An 18,556-nucleotide genomic window follows, 5' to 3' on the forward strand; every position below is an offset into this window, starting at 1 on the left:
GCCCACTGTGTGGGCGAAACGTAGTCAATAAAGGATCACATTATACTACATATGTATTTATATTTCCATCATCATGCACCCACTCCACAACACCCCCACAACACTCCCACAACACCCCCACACAACACTCCCACAACACCCCCACACAACACTCACACAACAACACAACACTCCCACAACACCCCCACACAACACTCCCACAACAACACAACGCTCCCACAACACCCCCACACAACACTCCCACAACACACACAACACTACCACAAAACACCCACACAACCCTCCCACAACACCCCCACACAACACTCCCACAACACCCCCACACAACACTCCCACAACACCCCCACAATACCCCCACACAACACTCCCACAACACCCCCACACAACACTCCCACAACACCCCCACACAACACTCCCACAACACCCCCACACAACACTCCCACAACACCCCCACACAACACTCCCACAACACCCCCACACAACACTCCCACAACGCCCCCACACCCACACATCACAACACCAACACACTCCCACAACAGAAGAGCAAGTAGCGACAGTACTAAACGTAAGTAAGGATAGCATTACAACATAAGGAAAAAAAGTCTCACTGTCAAGTTCACTAATTCAGAATGAATCACAAAGAGAAACTGTGAAATGAAGAGGCAGCGCAAAAAAAGAAAAACCGTATATTAGACAAAAATGAAGTGCCAGACATCATATAAGGGACGAACAGGAAGTGCCAGACATCATATAAGGGACGAACAGGAAGTGCCAGACATCATATAAGGGACGAACAGGAAGTGCCAGACATCATATAAGGGACGAACAGGAAGTGCCAGACATCATATAAGGGACGAACAGGAAGTGCCAGACATCATATAAGGGACGAATAGGAAGTCCCAGACATCATATAAGGGACGAACAGGAAGTGCCAGACATCATATAAGGGACGAACAGGAAGTGCCAGACATCATATAAGGGACGAACAGGAAGTGCCAGACATCATATAAGGGACGATCAGGAAGTGCCAGACATCTTATAAGGGACGAACAGGAAGTGCCAGACATCATATAAGGGACGATCAGGAAGTGCCAGACATCTATAAGGGACGAACAGGAAGTCCCAGACATCATATAAGGGACGAACACGAAGTGCCAGACATCATATAGGGGACGAACAGGAAGTGCCAGACATCATATAAGGGACGAACAGGAAGTGCCAGACATCATATAAGGGACGATCAGGAAGTGCCAGACATCTTATAAGGGACGATCAGGAAGTGCCAGACATCATATAAGGGACGATCAGGAAGTGCCAGACATCATATAAGGGACGAACAGGAAGTGCCAGACATCTTATAAGGGACGAACAGGAAGTGCCAGACATCATATAAGGGACGATCAGGAAGTGCCAGACATCTTATAAGGGACGAACAGGAAGTGCCAGACATCATATAAGGGACGATCAGGAAGTGCCAGACATCATATAAGGGACGAACAGGAAGTCCCAGACATCTTATAAGGGACGAACAGGAAGTGCCAGACATCATATAAGGGACGATCAGGAAGTGCCAGACATCTTATAAGGGACGAACAGGAAGTGCCAGACATCATATAAGGGACGATCAGGAAGTGCCAGACATCATATAAGGGACGAACAGGAAGTGCCAGACATCATATAAGGGACGAACAGGAAGTGCCAGACATCATGTAAGGGACGAACAGGAAGTGCCAGACATCATGTAAGGGACGAACAGGAAGTGCCAGACATCATGTAAGGGACGAACAGGAAGTGCCAGACATCATATAAGGGACGAACAGGAAGTGCCAGACATCATATAAGGGACGATCAGGAAGTGCCAGACTTCATATAAGGGACGAACAGGAAGGGCCAGACATCATGTAAGGGACGAACAGGAAGTGCCAGACATCATGTAAGGGACGAATAGGAAGTGCCAGACATCATATACGGGACGAACAGGAAGTGCCAGACAAGATATGTGAGGCCAACAGGCAGTGCCAGACATCATGAGACAAGCAGGCAGTGCCAGACATTATCTTTAACAAGCAGGCAGTGCCAGACATCATCTTTAACAAGCAGGCAGTGCCAGACATTATCTTTAACAAGCAGGCAGTGCCAGACATCATCTTTAACAAGCAGGCAGTGCCAGACATTATCTTTAACAAGCAGACAGTGCCAGACATCATCTTTAACAAGCAGGCAGTGCCAGACATCATCTTTAACAAGCAGGCAGTGCCAGACATCATCTTTAACAAGCAGGCAGTGCCAGACATTATCTTTAACAAGCAGGCAGTGCCAGAATTTATCTTTAACAAGCAGGCAGTGCCAGACATCACCTTTAACAAGCAGGCAGTGCCAGACATTATCTTTAACAAGCAGGCAGTGCCAGACATTATCTTTAACAAGCAGGCAGTGCCAGACATCACCTTTAACAAGCAGGCAGTGCCAGACATCACCTTTGAGACAAATTAACACAAAATATCATTCAATACTGTCAATAGGGAGAAAAATGAAAATGGAATAAAGAATTAAAACCGAGCGAGAAACCTGTGGGGTTTCAAGCAAAGAAAGAGAGGAAGCAGTGAGGATAAGTATCTCGTAGTTGATGAATAAGACACGTGCAACCGTTGGAAGTCTTTATTGTTGAAACTTTTCGCTTACACAGTAAAATTCTTCAGTCAGAGAGACAGCAGGTGTAGTAGCGAAGTACAGATGATGTAATCAGTCCATCAGCGTTGGGTAAACAGTATTTGAGGGGGTCAGTCCCTCAGCCTGGAGAAGAGTTTAGGGACTGACCACCTCAAATACTATTTTTCCAAGGGTAATGAACTGATTAAATTATCTTTACTTCGCTACTGCACCTGCTGCCTCTGTATTTGACTGAAGATGTCTACTGTATAGTTGAAATGTTTCAAAAATAAAAATACCCAACTGCTGAACATGTGTCTTGCTCATCAACTTGTCGGTATTTTATACCGTTTTCAACATTACTCATAGTTGGTGCCATCACGACTGTGGCAACCAAGAGAGAGAGAGGCTGTAATCCTCCACCTAACAGCAGAGATTAAGCCAGGAATGTGGGCAACAGGCCCTAGAGACTAGCAGTGACGGAGGAACCATCATCAAACATGTCTCACTGGGCCAAGTCAAAGCAAAATTACTTATTACGGAAGACTTAAGCTCTAAAAAAAAAAAACAGACTGGGAGATGAACCGGTGATACTGGACCAGGTATTTCAATAATTGATCTAGTTTCCTGTAAGTGAGGCACCATATTGATAAGATATTGATAAGATATTGATAAGATATTGCATTATGTGTTCTTTAACTTTTTACTAGATGGATAAGTAAGCCAACGGAAGACCTTGGTCTTGGGACCCAAAATTCCAGCTAGCGAATCATATATATATATATATATATATATATATATATATATATATATATATATATATATATATATATATATATATATATATAGATATATATAAGACGAAATACGAGCCCCCACTGGGAGCGTGTGAGCCCACAGTCCTAAGCTATGATCACGGGGTAGAAATAACCTGGAAAGGAGCTAAGAGGGAGAGTGAATTAAACCAGTCTTCGAAAATGGGAACCATATATGGAGGAGAGAATTTCTGAATGCTATCCATTGGAAAGGGAACCTGGAAGGAAAGACAATGAAAATGATATTGGAACATCTAGGAGGAAAGTATAAAGCAACAGAAGACAAATTCTTACCCGAGAGGATAAGAAGCAGATAAATGAGTCCTTGAAGCAACCATAAATGTTGAATGGCTATGACACACAGAACGAGAGTATGGCAGAGATACAGGAAAGAGTGAACAGAAGTTAACAGAGAAGAGTTGGAAAGCCAAAAATGAATATGAGAAGGTAAGAAGACACGTGTCACGGAGTAACAGTTGGAGAATTGCATGGCAGCAAAAGTGAAGTCAATGCTGACTCCTTTACAGCTACACCAGACTGAAGGTGACAGTGAAAAAAAATAAGTGATAACAGAAGAAGAGGAGAGCTGACAGGTAATCAAAATGATGTCTGTGAGGATCTAAACGAGTGTTTCAAAGAAGTGTTCTCAGAGGAGGAGAGAACGATGCTGGATAGCAGCAGCAAGAGGAACTCAGTACGCTGCTAGACAACTCTGACTCATGAAGAGCAATGGGATCCGGAAAAATGGGGATCTGAGATAATGTGTAACCCTCTGGATGAAATCTTTAACAACTCCATGAAGACGAAAAGCTAGAAAAAAAAATACCACGGGTGGGGTTTGAACCTGCGGTCAGAGAGTCTCAAAACTCCAGACCGTCGCGGTTCAAACCCCACCCGTGGTATGGTTTGTTTGCAATCGTGTCATTACGATGTCGTGAGTCAAAAGCTAGAAACTAGAATAACTCGTTCCAGTATTTAAGTAAAGGAACAGAAGTGCAGGAGTGAACTTCAGGTATTCACTGAGACGGTAAATAAGGGAAGTGGTGTAGCACCTGGAAAAAAAAGTCATACATAACAACCAGCTGGGGATTACATAAGGTAAATCCAAGAATCAAGAACTAGAGCTCACTCTCCTTGCTCCCTCTCCTCCCTCTTCTTTTTTTTCACGATGACAACCATAATAACACGATAATCACCACTATGATGACCACCACAACAACACAAATACTATAGCTTTCATCTCTGTAATGAGCACCATGACAACAGCAGAGATTGTAGTTCTCGTCTCGTCACTGTGATGACCACAACAACAGAGACTGTAGTTCTCGTCTCGTCACTGTGATGACCACAACAACAGAGACTGTAGTTCTCGTCTCGTCACTGTGATGACCACAACAACAGAGACTGTAGTTCTCGTCTCGTCACTGTGATGACCACAACAACAGAGACTGTAGTTCTCGTCTCGTCATTGTGATGACCACAACAACAGAGACTGTAGTTCTCGTCTCGTCACTGTGATGACCACAACAACAGAGACTGTAGTTCTCGTCTCGTCACTGTGATGACCACAACAACAGAGACTGTAGTTCTCGTCTCGTCACTGTGATGACCACAACAACAGAGACTGTAGTTCTCGTCTCGTCACTGTGATGACCACAACAACAGAGACTAGTTCTCGTCTCGTCACTGTGATGACCACAACAACAGAGACTGTAGTTCTCGTCTCGTCACTCCGTTTAGAGTTATTTAGCTACAGTGTTGCCAAGGTCCTACTATTGCTCCTGCAGACGCTCTCCTTGTAAATAGGAACCTTTAACAATAATATCTTAGAATGGTTTTCACCGCAGAGTTGAGGTTGTCTGTCCAGGCCCTGCTAAGCCAATTCTGGCGCTGTTACGCCCGCCCAGGCTCTGTTTCGCCCGCCTAGGCGCATATACGCCTAATCTTGTACCCCCTTAGTTTGTAAATAGGCTGAGAGTTAATGCAAATAAAAATCTGGCGTGTTCTCTTCATTTGTATAATATTGTTCATAAATTTAATGTTCAGATATTCCTGTCGTTTATGTTTCAGATAAATAAACTTATAAATACTTTTGCTCTTTGTTTAATTGACTCCTTTGTGTTATTTTTACTTCATTTCATCATGTGCTAAACCCGTGGGGGTTATTCATTGCATGGAGTGGTGGAGGTTCGACCCTCCGTCTCTGATGGTGATTGTACTTAATATTGGATTATTTGTTTCTTAATATTATTATTATTTTCTTCTTATACGTCTTCTTCCTATTCTTTTTCTTCTTCTCCTCCCCCTCCTCTTTTTTTTTCTTCTTCTTCTTCTTCTTCTTCTTCTTCTTCTTCTTCTTCTTCTTCTTCTTCTTCTTCTTCTTCTTCTCTTCTTCTTCTGCTTCTTCTTCTGCTTCTTCTTATTCTTCTTCTTTTTCTTCTCATACTCTTCCAACTTCTCCTTCCTCGAATCTGTTTCAATGTTTCCATGGGGTAACTTGAGAACTCTTGTTCTGATCGGCTTCAAACTTCCAACAAATCGCAGAACAAATCTTATTAGAGCCAGCTGGCTCAGTGGTTAGTGCACTGGCCTGTGAGGTTCAGGAGTCGCCTGCTGTGGCATGCTAAGAGTACGTGTCACACAGTGAACCAGGTGCTAAGAGTATAACGAGAGGGGCCCCTCCCTCGTTATGCTACCACCTTGGTTCAGCCAGTTAATGACAAGGAAGCCCACCTAAGTTGTGAAGCGATGTGGTACACTCGTCAATCCACATCGGAAGACTTATCTCTGAGTCTGGTCAAAGACCGTTCTTACAGTGTCTCTTCATTGCAAATTGCCTTTCTGTGTATATATCCTCTGTAAATATTATACATATACTTGAATGTTGCTTGTGGTGAAGAAAAAATATATAAGTATTTACTCTCTGTTGCCTTTTGCTCGTTCCTCATTTCTACCTTAGTTATACTGCTGCAAACAGGTGCGCAGGCCACTAGACTACACCTGTGGTCGTAATACCCGCCATGGGTTCAAGTCCTACCCGTTCTGTGATTTGATACCCTAGTGTTGTAAATGTGTCTTACTGATTAGTGATTCATGCAGTTATGTAACATTATCAGTATGTTTGCTTAGTGACCCATCGTTATAACTGAAGTTACTTGAACAGTTACTTAAGGGCACTTTTAACAGTGTTTACTGTATAGTAATTACAAGCGTGGTCAACAAACTGCTAGTTGCTGTATCTAATATTTAAGACTCCTCAAGGGGTCTTGAATGATAGATACAGTAAATAGCAGGGGCTCTTGATCTAGGGAACTGGAGTACAGATCCAGTTCCCTGAACTAATTAAGCCTGAATGCCTTCCATCCCCTTCCCTCCACAGGCGCTGTATAATCCCTACTGGTTTAGCGCTCCCCCATGATTATAATAATAATATCATATAAGATATTAACTTCAGGTTAACTTGAATTAATGTTGGTAAAATTACCGACAGTATGCTAGATAAAAGGCCACAAGTGCAACTAATGTGACATTTTACTGTGGCAACGTTTCGCTCCCCAGGAGCTTTATCAAGCTGTTACGGTTTGATAAGGTTCCTGGAGAGTGAAACATTGCCACAATAAAATGCCACATTAGTTGTACTAGCGTCCTTTTAATTAACATATATGATCCTTGTGTTTTGATAATGATGATGATAATAATAATAATAATAATAATAATAATAATAATAATAATAATAATAATAATAATAATAATAATAATAATAATGTCAGGGTCAGTGTTTACATGAAGATAAGGATTATTATACTTAATAATAAAAATATTGGATAATAAGATATGAGTGAGTTTGTATGAACACAAAAGGTAAATAAAGCTTAATATTAAGAGTAATAAAGAGAATAAAACAACAGTGTCACTAGTAATGCAAATAAAAATAAGAAACGATGTAGTAAAGCAAATTAAGAGTCTAAAAAAAACAAATGCACAATATTTTACTGAAAGACACTGTAGCTGCCAATTTGTTGAGTTTATTAAATAACGCTTAAATACTTGCTTTTATGACGTCACACAGTGTGACTTTGTCAATGGTCCAAGTCGGATCGAAACGTCGTCGACGTCGTCGTAAGCTTCTCTCTTTTCTGTGCGGGTTATTTGTGTATCGTTCCAGTCACGGCATTGTGCCTTTTTTGTTATTTGTGACGTCGATCTGATAATTGACGTCAAACCTTCAACTCTTGACGTATCTTACACTGACGAAGCTTCGGAGTGTTGATAAACATTGTTGGTGCCAATTTGACAATTTTTACACCCCCCTCCCTCCTTCCTCTTCTCAGCTGTCCTTCTGTTACCTTACAGGACGTATGTAAATTTAAATTTTCTACAAAAATAATGTTTTTAGAGGCTTGTAGAAAAATTAAAAAAGAATATGAGAAGAGAAAACCACAAAACCTTGAAATCTCACCTCTTTTGTAGCAACTACAAATTTTACGAGTTTAGCGAGGTTTTAAATATTATAAATTTCTGTAGTTCTTTATGTAAAGCCGGTCATATACCCTTGAGAGCTTTCCTTCACTCGACGTTTTCATTTATAACCTGAACACGCCTTATCCGATCGGCTTCAAATTTTCAACGTTGGCGAAAGTAAGGGCTTATGTAACTATTAGCATGGGTTGGTGCCCTATTTGTTAATTTTATTTAGCCATTTCTGATTTAACTTCCACCCCATAGACTGAAAATTCTTCTCTGATCGGGTTCAGACTCTCAGCACAGATATAACTTGTAGATCAGTGGTTCAGAGAAACGACAAGTTGATAAATTAGACACATGTGCAACACTTGGATATCTTTACTGAGGAAACGTTTCGCCAAACAGTGGCTTCATTAGTCCAATACAAATGTAACAGCTCCGATGACTGTTTAACTGCAGCATATTGACTGTAGGCTGAGGGACTGATTGCCCCTTCTGAGGGACTGATTACTCTTCTTTACAATGGACTGATGAAGCCACTGAGTAGCGAAACGCTTCGTCAAGTGTTGCACGTGTGTATAGTTTATCAAGAAGTACAACTAGCATAGAAGGTAAGATTGTTACTTGAGTTTATAGGTGACAGTTTGACATATTTATTTAAAAAAAAGAGGCTTTTTTCTGTGAAATAATTAGGATATGCATAATACAAACAGTTTAAATCCTTAACTAATACTTAACGCATCTCAAGGACAGGATTTGTTTATATTCAGGCTGAGTTGATGCAACCTAACCAATTTACTAGAACTGCTAATAACGCTACGATTGTTGTGTTTGCTGAAAGGAAGACTTGTACATGCCATGTTATATATACTGAATCATCGAATGTATATATATATATATATATATATATCTATATATATATATATATATATATATATATATATATATATATATATATATATATAATTTCGTGCCGAATATGTAAAACTGGTCAATTAGCAAGAACTCATTTAAAATTAAGTCCTTTCTAAAATTTTCTCTTATGCGTTTAAAGATATATATTTTTCATTAATGTTGATGTGAAAATTTATAATTTTGTACCGAAAGGAACTTAGAAAACTTACCTAACCTTATTATAACAAGCGCAATTTATTTTAGCCTAACCCAACTAAATATATTTTAAATTTGTTTACAATAATTTAATACTAAACAAACACAGTGAAATATATTTTTCGTTAGGTAAAGAATGATTTTGGCGAAATTATTGCATACACAAATTTTCACTTGTCCTATATGCCAAGATGAACGTTGCTATTTAAGCCAAGATCGCAAGTTCTGCCTATTCGGCACGACATATATATATATATATATATATATATATATATATATATATATATATATATATATATATATATATATATATATATATATATATATATATATATATATATATATATATATATATATATATATATATATATATATATATATATATATATATATATATATATATAAAAAACTGAATATGTAGGTTGGCTCAGTGTAGATATAAACATTCTAATTCTCTAACATAGATTAACAAATTAGTGTTACTAACTTCAGCACGATAACTAGGGAATGACTTTTCTGGTCGGTTTCCAACTTACAGCAATGGTCCTTTTTTTTTTTTTTTCTCCTCGAAGTTAGGTAGTTTTGTTGAACAAATTTTTACATTTTTTTGGTAATAACATTGTTGTTGTTAGCAGTAGTAGTAATAGTAAACCTGTAGGGATTATCGAGTACCTGGGGGAATGGGAGGGATCAGGTTCGATCCAAGAAGAGGTCAGATCAATTTTCTTGAATTAAAAGCCCCTCACCAGCTCAGATGAACCGTCCATGAGGGGTGCGATAACTGGACAATGACTCGTCCGGCCGGCATCAAACTTTCAACACTTAAAGGAAGAAACTAAACTACTAGTGTCTATATCTCACTAAGAGCAAGGTGTGGATTATTGTTGGGTCGTGTAGGTGCTAATGTGGAAAATTAAGTTTCAAGATCTTAGCCAGGGATTCACTCACACCTGTGGCAGGACCTAGACACCTGTGGCAGGACCCAGACACCTGTGGCAGGACCCAGACACCTGTGGCAGGACCCAGACACCTGTGGCAGGACCCAGACACCTGTGGCAGGACCCAGACACCTGTGGCAGGACCCAGACACCTGTGGCAGGACCCAGACACCTGTGGCAGGATCCAGACACCTGTGGCAGGACCTAGACACCTGTGGCAGGACCCAGACACCTGTGGCAGGACCCAGACACCTGTGGCAGGACCCAGACACCTGTGGCAGGACCCAGACACCTGTGGCAGGACCCAGACACCTGTGGCAGGACCCAGACACCTGTGGCAGGACCCAGACACCTGTGGCAGGACCCAGACACCTGTGGCAGGACCCAGACACCTGTGGCAGGACCCAGACACCTGTGGCAGGACCCAGACACCTGTGGCAGGACCCAGACACCTGTGGCAGGACCCAGACACCTGTGGCAGGACCCAGACACCTGTGGCAGGACCCAGACACCTGTGGCAGGACCCAGACACCTGTGGCAGGACCCAGACACCTGTGGCAGGACCCAGACACCTGTGGCAGGACCCAGACACCTGTGGCAGGACCCAGGTAACTGTCCTCTTAAAAAGGATAAGCAAAACAAAATCTTGTAGATTTGCAGAGAATTTTAAAGTGAACTTAATTAAAAATATAAAACTGGAAAATGAATAAAATGCATTTTTATGTAATTTTTATTTTTTAAATAAAAAAATATAATAAGCACTATTTTTAATTATTACTTTCTGAATGGCATTTTATTAATAACTGGTTGTGTTTATAACTGGTTGTGTTTATAACTGGTTGTGTTTATAACTGGTTGTGTTTATAACTGGTTGTGTTTATAACTGGTTGTGTTTATAACTGGTTGTGTTTATAACTGGTTGTGTTTATAACTGGTTGTGTTTATAACTGGTTGTGTTTATAACTGGTTGTGTTTATAACTGGTTGTGTTTATAACTGGTTGTGTTTATAACTGGTTGTGTTTATAACTGGTTGTGTTTATAACTGGTTGTGTTTATAACTGGTTGTGTTTATAACTGGTTGTGTTTATAACTGGTTGTGTTTATAACTGGTTGTGTTTATAACTGGTTGTGTTTATAATTGGTTGTGTTTATAACTGGTTGTGTTTATAACTGGTTGTGTTTATAACTGGTTGTGTTTATAACTGGTTGTGTTTATAACTGGTTGTGTTTATAACTGGTTGTGTTTATAACTGGTTGTGTTTATAACTGGTTGTGTTTATAACTGGTTGTGTTTATAACTGGTTGTGTTTATAACTGGTTGTGTTTATAACTGGTTGTGTTTATAACTGGTTGTGTTTATAACTGGTTGTGTTTATAACTGGTTGTGTTTATAACTGGTTGTGTTTATAACTGGTTGTGTTTATAACTGGTTGTGTTTATAACTGGTTGTGTTTATAACTGGTTGTGTTTATAACTGGTTGTGTTTATAACTGGTTGTGTTTATAACTGGTTGTGTTTATAACTGGTTGTGTTTATAACTGGTTGTGTTTATAACTGGTTGTGTTTATAACTGGTTGTGTTTATAACTGGTTGTGTTTATAACTGGTTGTGTTTATAACTGGTTGTGTTTATAACTGGTTGTGTTTATAACTGGTTGTGTTTATAACTGGTTGTGTTTATAACTGGTTGTGTTTATAACTGGTTGTGTTTATAACTGGTTGTGTTTATAACTGGTTGTGTTTATAACTGGTTGTGTTTATAACTGGTTGTGTTTATAACTGGTTGTGTTTATAACTGGTTGTGTTTATAACTGGTTGTGTTTATAACTGGTTGTGTTTATAACTGGTTGTGTTTATAACTGGTTGTGTTTATAACTGGTTGTGTTTATAACTGGTTGTGTTTATAACTGGTTGTGTTTATAACTGGTTGTGTTTATAACTGGTTGTGTTTATAACTGGTTGTGTTTATAACTGGTTGTGTTTATAACTGGTTGTGTTTATAACTGGTTGTGTTTATAACTGGTTGTGTTTATAACTGGTTGTGTTTATAACTGGTTGTGTTTACAACTGGTTGTGATATTTGACGTGTTATTGAGTGTGTTACGACGTGGAACATTCACAAGGATCACCATCTTCCAGGTGCTGATACACTGCTCCTGTGTCTTATGCAGGTGTTAGCTCACAGGTGTTAGATTTTTGTGCGTTCATCAATAGATCCCAAAGTCCCTCAATATGTTGACTTTAAGCGCAAATGAAATATGCTTAAAGGAAAGTCTGTACAGTAATTGGGATGCGTAAACCCTATTTTTTGCCAATTTTACTTAGGAAAATTTAACATTGGTTTCAGTGTAATAATTAGAGAATGTCTCTTCTGATTACCTTTAAAGTTTCAAAGCTTAAATTTGGGATCTGTGAATGTCAGTTTAGCACTGGGAGTATTGCTGGGAAATAACGTGGTAAACAATATCCTAATATAGGTAAATAAGACTGGACACACTAGTGTAATGTAACGAAAAAAGAGTGAGAAATAATAGTGATGGGGGAAATGCAGGGAAATACACTAGTTATGTAGAGAAACATTGTAATATACACATGACACTTGTGAAACAGCCTAATATTCACTAGAGTACTATAGGGAAACAGAAAAAAGAGAACTAGAAAATTATAAGGAGAGAGAATGTGATACATAGAATAATGTAGGAAAAAGTATGAGATATACTAGTGTTTGAAAACAGTATATGATGCACAGTATAATGGAGGAAACAGCGGGGTATACACTAGAGTAATGAAGAAAAATATACACTGTATATTCAAGACTTTACAGGGAGTAAAAACCTATTTGATACACAGGACTATGTAGGCAAGCAGTGTGTGATGCACAAGTCTTTTCTGAAAGTCGTTTAAAATTGCGCGTTCTCTTAAGAGGATTGAATGTTTTTCTAGAGAGAAAGAGAGAGGTACTCTAGTTCTCCCAAAAAAATTCTCTCGTGAGATACTGAGATAAGAGAGATGCTAAGCTTCTTAGAGCATTACCAAGAGAACACAATGAACAGAAGGTCTGGACAACGAAGAGAGGAAGTGTTCCAAACAGCATGGAGCCAGATCAAGTGTAGTAACATAGGGAAAAGAGGAAGTGTAGCAACACAGCGAAGAGACAAAATGCAGCAACACAGAGAAGAGAAGAAGTGTAGCAACAAAGTGAAGAGAGAAAGTGTAGAAGCTCAAATAAACGAGAAGGCAAAACAATAAAGATTAGAGTAATGCAGGAAAAGAGAAGAACAACACAACGAGAAGAACAACACAGCCAGGAAAACACAGCACAAGGAGGAGGAGAACAACAAAGGCAGAAGAACAACACAAGGAGGAAAGTACAACATAGCCAGAAGAACAACACAAGGAACAGAACACAAGGAGGAGGGGTAGAACAGAAGAAATAGAGGAACAACACACTGTGGAGAGAAGAGCCTCAACTGTTCTTTCTTGTATCACGAGGGTCCAGAGACCCACCTAATGCATTCCCGTCATTAGGATTAATAATTGGTCGTAACCTGTGCCCAGTGTAACCCAGGAAGAGAGAGAGAGACGACAGCGAACAAAAGGATATTCAGAACCCTGGAGTCCCTCATTAGCAGAATTACCTGGTCATTACCCTAAGGGAAGGAGGGAAGGATGGGGCGCTAGGAGGGGTCGTGTCCTGGGGGAGGGCAGGTGAGAAGAGTGTTCCTTCCCTTGGGGTAGGTAAGCGGGAGGGAGAGAGGGATGGAGGTGAGAGGGAGAGTGGATGGATGGAGGGATGGAGGTTGGTTTAGGACGGGTCCCTCAGAGACAGTGTCGTTTATAACGCTTGTGTTTTCACTCTTCCCTGACAAGGGCCGCCGCAGGAGGGAGATGTGGATACCTGAAAAATGTATCTCAGACGTAAAAATGTTTTGAGTTGATGATGGCATCACGGTAGCGTGGCAGTAGCGCTACGGCGCTATTGATACGACGACGCAGTGACATTAACGTCGATATGACGATGCAGTGGCATTAGCCTCGGTACGGCGACGCAGTGTCATTAGCACCATTACGACGACACAGAAATATTAGCGTCGGCACGACGATGCAGTGGCGTTAGCACCGGTACGACGACACAAAAACATTAGTATCGGTACGACGACGCAGTTTCATGATCGCCGACACCTTTTTTAATGAAACAAAATGGATGCATTAGCCGCTTGCTGTTACCCTATTCTTTATAACAATTACTATACATACATAGTGGGAACGACAGGTAGCTATGTAACCCCGTCACATCCCATCACACAGAGTGATTTTTCACACACCAAATGATAAGTCTGGCAGGCCAAGTTCAGAAACTTCAACAGAACAATAAGGATGTCGTCTTGCATTCCACCAAAGGGTCAGTAATCACCTTCCAAGAGCATCGTTAGAGCAAAGGTGAGGACTCTATTACTCAGGATGATCTTCCTACAGAGGAGAAGAGAAACTTGCGAAGATATCTTAATCATTACAGAACAGGACTGCAGTACTGTAGAAAAACTCGCATGTACTCTGTTTGTTTACGCATGTAAGGACTTCCAACTAGTTCAGAATCGCCCGAGTCTCTAGTTAGACAGAAAATACACGCGTTTTTTCCACACGCATCATTATTTTTCTAATTGCGTAGAATGAAAGACAATGCACATTTAAAATACGTTTAATAACATTAGTACATTCGAAATTCTCGCGAACCAAAAGAACTAAGTCTAGCAGCACTGATAACCTATACCAGAGTGAGCAATGTTTGACCAACAGTTGTGTATTTACAAGAGACACTCACGTTTCCTTCTGTGACTTTGTGGAGGCAGAAATATCTTGCTATCTCTCTGCAGACAGTTCTGAATCCTTGTTATCTCATCCTTTACATTAAAAATCTCAAAGACTCTCAGCCAAAACTTCCTTCTGTTATGTTAATCACTCATTAAAAAATAAAGGGAACAAAGAAAGTATATTAGATCAAAGGAAATACCTGGTTATAATTGCTGAAGAAACGTTAACAATGCACAGCACGTTTTTTTTTTTTATATCTGGTACATAATCATTATGACGGAGACTAATACAGTGGAACCAATGGAAGAGGTGGAGAGTTACAGCATGGGTAGACATTGTTGTAGGGGGTACAGAGGGTATCTTCTGTTGCTATGGGACTGATCTCCTGCCAGTAGTGGGCCCCACCCACCTGTAACCATGTTTACAGCTACTGCAACTCACAATTTCTTTTACCAGCTCCTCTGCACAAGTCTTCATCATGATGTTTTCGTATCATACTGAAAACGCTGCTGTGTGCGCGAAACGTCTCTTCCACTAAGATATCCAAGTGCTGTACTTGTATCTTATAGTAAAATCATCCTATCTTTCTTTCCTCTCTCACGAATGATCTCACGTAACCTAAACAAAGTTTCGGGTGACCCTAAGCTTCCATGGAACCTACTTTGAAAATCCCTGCTTAGTAATATATTACAATATACTTTGGTAAGAGTAAGTGCAGATATCCAACGTCTTATTCATTAACAATATCTGTTTTCATATTTTTGTAAATAGCTTATAAACGCGGGTTTCGGAAACAGTCATTGATATTGAAGACACAACAACATTCTGAACAACCCACTTGATGACAGGTTGATGCATTCAACCAACGTAACCGGTGGAATCAAGCCACTCTATCAGATTTTGTGTGTGTGTGTGGGGGGGGGAGTTGCCCTAGATAATTTACACGTATGATAATCGTACTTATGTGTACCTGTATCTAAATAAACTTATTTACTTACTTATTTACATTAATTCCATAGGACAGATAACAGGACAAACAAGTAGCGCCTCTTCCAAGCAAACAACCAGGACATTATTGTTACACTGTCAGGAAAACACATCAACAACTGGTTCGACATTTGCAGATCCCTCACGCCTCCTCGACACTCTCTTAATATATCCCACGAGACATATTATTTCCATCTTGATTGATGTTTACTGGGGTTTAAATCATTATTATGCATTTTCTAAGTAGCAAAGGCATACACTGGTGATGTATGATGATGTTATTAAAGATAGCCGTTCCAAAAAATCCATTGAGGCTTATTTCCCTAGATAAGCCATTTTTATTATCCAGACTGATGACGTCGTACTGGAGCATTAACGATGTAGGGAGAGGAAGCGAGAGGGAAAGATGGGAGAGGAAGAGGGAGTCTTCAAGAGAGGGAGAGGAAGCGATAAAGGGAAGAAGTGGAGGATTCGAGTCGAAAGGCATATCTTAACAAGGGTTCAGCAAGGACCGAAACTTCGTCAGCCACAGTTTTGTGACTTTTTATAGTTTACAAACACTAAAAACGTGTGGTTTTCCTGTGCTATCGGCATAAATAAAAAAGTTGCTGTGATCGTTATTAATTCACTACCATTATCATTAATTTTCAGATATCTTAAAAATTTGCTGCATTGATACCAATTTGCTGATATTACACCTAATTTGCTGTCATAATACAAATTTCACGCAATATATTCCAAACAACTGCATTAATCGCAGTTTGAATAATGTTCGTAATCTGCTTCAAATCACACTCATAACTTGGTGCAAATTTCGACGACAGGGAGAATCTGTGCGATCTGCCGAACAATAGGTTGTTCAAGACACCTGTAAAACACGTTTTTATATTAACAAAATGGCTGGCAGGTGGATTGTTGACCTCTTAAACAAGTGTTCTGGTCGTACAGACCCTACCACCCCCGTGAGACGACTGAGTTTAATATTTTAGCAACACTGGATACATCTACGATGTGCTGCTTCCCTATTCTACGTGACAGTTACCGAGGTGGTAAGAAAAGCTTGCTGTTTTCTTGTTATATTCTACCACACAGATTTTCTTACATAATGTATAATCTGTATAAGTAATGAGACACTTGTGCAGCATCTGGGAATCTTTACTGATGAAACGTTTCGCCACCTAATGGCTTCTTCAGTCCATTACAGAGAAAAATGGAGGTAGAGGAGAAAGAGTTTGAGGTAATCATCTTTCTTCGTTTTTCTCTGTATTGGACTGAAGATTCCAATATGTTGCACAAGTGTCATATTCTTCATCTTGTCGGTTTTCTAAACTTTTTACATCACACTAAGCTGGGTGACTTCATTAGGGTAAAGAGGATATTGTTGAGTATCCCGTTAAGGCTCATCAACTATGGGCGCTTCATTCGTATCGTTAGAAGTAAGCTGGAGTCTCTATTCCATGGCCTATCCCATACACGGGATGAAAGAAGGTGCTGGAGAAGGAGGGGAGAAGAGGACTGGAGAGTGGTATATACATCTGTCTTCAGAGGCTGATATTTTTTCCCCATAATACCGTCTGTGTGTATTTTTTTGTATCAGTTTATCTAGCCTATGTTTATACTGGCTATCCTAACACCCCCAGCTCTCCTAGTCTTAACGAATGCAGGTGCATCTGCGGCAACACAGATTAATTTCCCCTTCATGTTATGGACCAGAGAGCAAGAACAAAAGAGGAAAGTTAAGGACATCACCCAGAGAAGCCTGTGTACAGTCCAGTGCTCACCATAATGAGAACTACAACAATGCAGACGCAATGATGGCAATATAAGGAATTCAGATGTAATCAACGGTGGTGTGGGGCGACACATGCATTTGTTCAATAGCTGATACTCCTCTCCAACACAGTGGTCCGCATGGTAGTGATGCTGTCAGCTTCAGGTAGACCCAAGAAGACCATATGATAAGGGACCCTCGACTACTGCAAAATATGCGCACTTAACGTTAAACTCATTAGGAAACAGCAGTACTAAACCTTTCTTGAACGTAACTCCAAACCTCAGCGACTCATACCCTCACACAGATCACTTATACCACAACATAGATATATATGAGAAAATTAATAATGTTGCATCTCGAACAAAAAATAACCAAAAAAAAACTGCATGTGGCAGCTTGTTAAGAACCCTGGCTTCTTGAACAAGCTCTCTTATCGTGGTGTGTTGGTAAGGTAAATTGTAAGCCATACTCTGATAAATTAGACACATGCGCAACTCTTGGGTATCTTTATTGAGGAAACGTTTCGCCACACAGTGGCTTCATCAGTCCATACAAAGGAGAATCGTGAAGAACAGGAGAAGAATGAGGTAATCAGTACCTCAACCTTGAGTCGATGTGGTCAGTCCATCAGTCTTGAATAGAATACAGCATATGTGCCGAGAAGTAGCTTATATACTGTAGGCAGAAGAGGTGCAGCAGATGTAGGTGGTGTCACATTTGTTCAATGTGGAAGTAGGTCGTGCCCAAGGGTTAGGCAAGCGAAGAATTCCCAAGTATTAAGATCCCAAGAAGTTGCAGTGCCTGACAGGATTGTAGATCAATGGTTCAGAGAACCGACACGTTGTTAAATTAGGCACATGTGCAACTCTTGGGCATCTTTATGAGGAAACGTTTCCTCAATAAAGTTACCCAAGAGTTGCGCATGTGTCTAATTTATCAACGTGTCGGTTCTCTGAACCATTCATCTACAAGTCATACTCTGACAGTCAATAGTTTAAGAACTTAGT

Source organism: Cherax quadricarinatus, chromosome 36 (assembly GCF_038502225.1).
Source record: "Cherax quadricarinatus isolate ZL_2023a chromosome 36, ASM3850222v1, whole genome shotgun sequence".
Lineage (NCBI taxonomy): Eukaryota > Metazoa > Arthropoda > Malacostraca > Decapoda > Parastacidae > Cherax > Cherax quadricarinatus.